Below are 5,974 nucleotides of genomic sequence, written 5' to 3'. Positions count from 1 at the left end.
ATTTTGCCTTTTTGGATGTGTAAAAAAAAGGAAAATTTCCCAAATTTTTTTCCAAATTCTAAATTTGCATAGTTTTTCCCGGGGTTTAATTATTTTGACATAAATTGAGATAGCGTTGGATAAGTGTGTTTGGGTGCCCCCGGAAGGCAATTTTGGGTCACGGCATTTTCTACGTGGGTTGGGTCGTGACATAATCATTCAATTCTTATTTTATTGTACTCAAGTCATTAAATTATTTTACTCTACTTTGTTTCAAGTTTCACAAAAACTTACAAAATTAGCTTTTGTTATTAAAAAAAAACATTCAACTTTACCCAAAAAATCGCAGCAAGTCACTGTATAAGTACTAGTAATTCTTTTGTAACCAAAATAACCATTCAACTAGTTTGTGTTCATAAATGTCGAGCCCTAGGGACTAAAAGTAGGTTAGCACTTAAGGCCTTATAATCTCTAACTTTGCTCACCAAAATCAACTTTCAAAATTGAAGTGGACTGATTCACCCTTAAATTTCATTTTTTTGCGCGGATTGCCCTTCTTTTGCGGTGGTCTTTAAATTTTGCCCCTCATATTTGTGGTCTTTAAATTATGCCCCTCGTATTGCTGGTCTTTAATTTTTGCCCTTCGCGTTGCAACTACGAGCGTTCACGCGAAATCATGAGGTTCTGAGTTCGAACCCCCGCTCAAGCATAAATTTTAAAAAAAATTGCAAGGCAAAGGTTTGGGTCGCGTGTATGCGGACCGGCATACTTGTTAAGGAATTACCAAATTTATCTTAACGGAACCGTACTCGTACCTTATGGGCGGACTTGGCATAAGTATGTATCGGGAGCATAACTTTGGTAATTCCTTCAAGTTTATGCGGTGAGCATACTTTTATGCTTGGACCATAAAACTTGTGAAGGAATTATCGAAGTTATCTGCGGACCGATGCTCTGCCTGCATCATGAGCGTAAGTATGCGGTCGGCATAAGTTTGGTAATTCCTTAACAAGTTTATGCGGGGGGCATACTTTTAATGGGCAAACTTTTATGCGGACCGGCCTCAACATGTGAAGAATTACCAAAGTTATACCGGACCGGATACTTATGCCAAGTCCGCCCATAAGGCATAAGTATGTAGGGTCGGCATAACTTTAGTAATTCCTTCACAAGTGTCGGTGGGGGCATAGCGAAATTTAACCTCGCCTTGTGATTTTTTTTTTTTTAAATTTTGGTTGTGTGGGAGTTCGAACCTGGAACCCATGGGGTTTAGCCGAAAGGTAAAATTTAAAGATTTCAAATATGAGTGGCAAAATTTAAAGACCACCCCAAAAGAAGGTTGCCCATTAAATTTAATGATATAATAGTTCATCACCAAAAAATGGGCAATTCCCACGAATGCCCTTATTTTGGGGTGATCTTAATTTTTGCCCATTAAATTGGTGGTCTTTAATTTTTGCCCTTCGTTAGAACTCCTTGGTTTGGGGTTCGAATCCCCGCTCAGTCAAAAATTACAAAAAAAAAAAAAAAAAAAAAAAATTGCAAGGCAGAGGTTTGGATTCGTAAGGTAGAATTTTGCCTGAAGGTAAAATTCTGTTAAGTTTCATGCAAAATTAACGCCTAAGACGAAGTTTGAAGGTAAAATTGACCTTGCAAATCCAATCCTCTACCTTGCGAAATTCCTTCTTTTTTTTACTGAGTTGGAATTCGAACCCAGAATCTCGAATAATAGGCGAAGGACAAAAATTAAAAGACCATCAATTTGATGGACCAAAATTAAAGATCGCCCCAAAAGGACAATCCGCGCAAAAAAACCACGCCCCTTTGGCAACAAAAGAGGAAACTAATTGCAGGCCACAGTAGTAAAGCACTCATTGAGCCAAACGTTATTTGGACCACTGTTTTTTCACCGTCTGTCTCTCTCTCTCTCTTCCGATCCCCTCTACTTCCCTTCACTTTTGGTCTAAATTTTTATATACCAAAAAAGTAAAATATTACTCCTAGTAGACACATGAGATACTATGTGGAACTGTATTGCAGTTAAAAGAGTAAATAACTTGCTATATATTACATAAATCTTTGCAGAATCAATACCTGTTAATTAAATACTTCAATTGTTGTCCTTCTAGCCTAGATTGATATGCATGGTTGACCTCTCATTATGAGTGGAAAAAGATATTTGTTCTTCAAGCCTGTCATAAGTGTTGCGTGTGTTTCTGTTACACAAAGATGTCCAAGCGACTTCTAGCATGCATGTCTACCCTTTCCATTATTCTCTGTGTGTGCTTATGATCAATATCGAATAAAAAAGTATCATCATTTAAAAAAAAAAATTGGCTTAATGCATATGCGGCCCCCTAAACTTGCCTTTTTTTTTTTTTTCCATTTTGGCACATCAATTAAATGTTGTTCGTATTGAACTCCTGAACTAGTCCTCATAAAGTGTGTTTATCAAACACAATTCGACTTACATAGTATTCCATCTTCAATTTAGCTACATGCTAATATGAATTCTAATTTAATTATGCCATCTTTTACCTAAGATTAGCAGTAATTGAGAGGGGGGAAAAGAGTAACTCTAAATTAAGCTAGCAATGGAAGAGCAGAACCAACAGAAACCGACACGTCCGTGACCTAAAGAATAGCTTACCACATGTTTAAAATACTACTCCACCTTCATTTCTCCAATTTAACTTTGCTTCTAATAAAAAACAGATTTATTGGGTTTGATATATAGACATATTTGAGGACGAGTTCAGGGGTTCAATAGGAACAACACTTAGTTGAGGTGTCAAAATAAAATAAAAAGACAAGTTTAGGGGGACCGCATATGCATTAAGCCAATTTTTTTTTTGTATCTTATTTACCAAGCTCTTACTGATCTCATGTTAAAATGGTCATATGACTAGATAATGGTCACCACTCACCACTAATGGCCAAGAAAAGAATAATGTAATATTGGAATTCAAATGAGTCCATTGCAGAATGAGTTGACCATGCGCATTGATTAGGACCTACTAATAGAGGTGGTAGAGTATAAAGATGATATTGTAATCGTAAAAAATAGTATTGCTTTTAGACAACTGATAGCCCTATCTAGTGAACAACACAAAATATTTTATTAATTCCTCTATCTAGGTTTTGCAGATGAATGCATAATACTCCAAAAAAAAAAAAAAAACCGAAACGGAAAACAAGCAAGATATATAATTGTTTGAAGTCCAAACGTTCCTCAGGAAAAATACAAGATGCTTATGTTAGGTTTATCTTTTTGCATTAAAATTAAATTAAACAATTATATCCCAGAAAATTATATATTTCACTTTTTTATTCCGAACATATTTAAGTTATGTATTTTTTTTCCATTAAAATCAAACACCACTACCTAAAAGCTCCTCCAAATAGATCAAAGAAATGTTCATTTTGTATTCGACGGATCCAAATTCGTCACTAATCGTACAGGTCCCATGGCGAACTAATGTTCATATTGACATTACCTTTCTATACTTGGTGTGAAAGAATATTCTTTCCATACATCCTTTGCAATTGAACAGAAGTGCACAAGAATATTTTTATCTTCACATGAGAATGTTACCAGCAATCACCTCACAATAATGATTTCTTTATCCCACTTAGTCTTACTGATTAGTATGCATATATCCTCAAACAATTCAAGTAAATAATTGGAATATATAGAGAAAATTATTCCAACTCATACCCTTATTTTGTTCTAAATTTAAACAGTTAATTTTTTAAAGCCTACTATTATATTTGTTTATTTCCATTCTCAAAACAAGAGCAAGGTCAAAACACACCGACGCAGAAAAAGTATGGGGCGTAATATCGCGTTTCCTTCAGTCTATTATCATTTAGCATATATTTCATTATACATCGCATATAAATTTATTATATAAACAAGAAAATAGAATATAATTTAATTTTTTGGGGTTTATGCATTAATGGTGATTAGTTTCTTAAGCTCATCGGCATGATATGTTCTATACAAGGAATATTCATAGTGCGCAAAATGTCAAGAATAACAAATAATTTAGTTCAATTGTTTTCTAACCAAATATGTCAATCTATTACCTAGACATTTACCAAGGGCAGTAATGTACGTAGCATGTTAGTACCAGCAAAAAGAGTGATCAAAGTGGAAAAGAAATTGATACAAACATGAAACATGTGGATTTCAGCAAATTAAGGATCGAGAAAATTCAAATAATGAGTTTGACACAGCTTGTATGCTATTGCGATTCATTCATATGGCAGAGAAAAAAAAAATGTGAATATGCATATTTAGAATGTTTTTGGTTGTCACTGGGTGGTGCATGAGCAGGAGGAAATGAAAGGGTAGAAGTAAAAATGGGAAACAACCCCACACCTCCTTGATATTATAATTATTATTAATATTCGAAAGAGGGTCATAGTCATCTTTTTTATCATAATGTTATGTACATCGCTCCCATTTATTATTGCCTTTTTGTCTTTTGCCTTCATTCCTTCTCCATCACTAAATTATGCTCTTTGCCTCCTTATCATTAGTTTTGTTCACAACTTTTGCTATATTAGATTTTGCTAAGGACAAAGCTTCAGAAATTTCTCTTCTGCAATTAGGGTTTCCCTTTTGTGTGGCTTCATCAGTAGTGGTAAAGAACTTTTTTGTTACTTTTGTAACCCGTTTTCTGAGAAGAAGGTAAAAAAAGGTACTTCACTTTTCATTCTTCTCATCAGAGAATTAAACCTAGATCACACATACAGGTAAAGTCACAACCGTTTAATTATGTTGTGTTCTATTTATTTTTTTGGTTCCTTATATTTAATTCCTTTTGCGAGACTTAACTTTTCTTTTTTCGGAAAGTTTAGATAAATTAAAGTTTACTAAATCCTTCCTAAATCTATCTCATAGTCTTGATCTAGGGTTTACTTGTTCTTTTATTTACATTTTGAAAATGTTTATATATACATTCCCGGAACTGCATTTTTCAGATCTTATGTTTATTAGAGTAACAAAATGTATCTCATTACATATAATTGAACTCATCAACAAATTCAAGCACAGTCTGATTATTCTAGTATCTGTGCGCTAGCTAGTTAGATGATGTAGATAAGACAAATTCTTAGTCTAATTTGAACAAAGCATGCAGAGTTCCTCCTTAACCATTATAACAAAAAGATAAAAGAAAGAAAGGAAAAATAAGATGAGCAAGAAGAAGAAGAAGATTAAGAATTTTTGTTGGAGAGCGGTCAGAAATCTAAAATTTAGAATTTAAGCATGTAGTCTTCTTTCTGTCATCCAGCATGCTTTTATCTAAGTGATCTCATACTTCACTACTCAAATAAAATAATTAAGAAAACTAATTTTTCTCAAGGTATTTTCTCCTCCTTTTTGTGATTTGCTCTTGATTGAAACTAGAATTATTAGAAACTTTTATAATTGAATATATGTTCTTTGATGTGTGTTAGGTGTGTTAAGGTTCTTTGATGGTTACATATTAATTCAAGACAAAAAGTATTTCAGGAAAATCCAGAGTTGGAGAAAATATTGAAATTAGGTTAGAAATAATTAAGGAGACATCGTGACTGTAATTTTAATTTATAGTAACAAGTAGGTAGAATGAGTAGATCAATTTATTTTTTTAAAAGTACATAGCTTAAGGATGTTTATTAAAAACAATTGAAAGAAGGGTTTAAATTAATTACTTGATGTTACCTTGGTGCAGCTTAGAGAGGAAATATGGCTTCATCCAGCTGCTACAACTCCCCTTGTGCTGCCTGCAAATTCCTTAGGAGAAAGTGTCTGCCTGGTTGCATCTTTGCACCTTATTTCCCACCTGAGGAGCCACATAAGTTTGCCAATGTCCACAAGATCTTCGGGGCCAGCAAGTACCAAGTTTAAACGACCTCCTCCCTCACCAGGGGGGACGCGTGCAAGACTCGTGGCCGGGCCCGGGGAGAGATCCCCTTTTTGGGGGTGTTAGGGGATCACCTTCCT

This window comes from Lycium ferocissimum, chromosome 4 (assembly GCF_029784015.1).
Source record: "Lycium ferocissimum isolate CSIRO_LF1 chromosome 4, AGI_CSIRO_Lferr_CH_V1, whole genome shotgun sequence".
NCBI lineage: Eukaryota > Viridiplantae > Streptophyta > Magnoliopsida > Solanales > Solanaceae > Lycium > Lycium ferocissimum.
Note: the sequence above shows the minus strand (reverse complement) of the source record.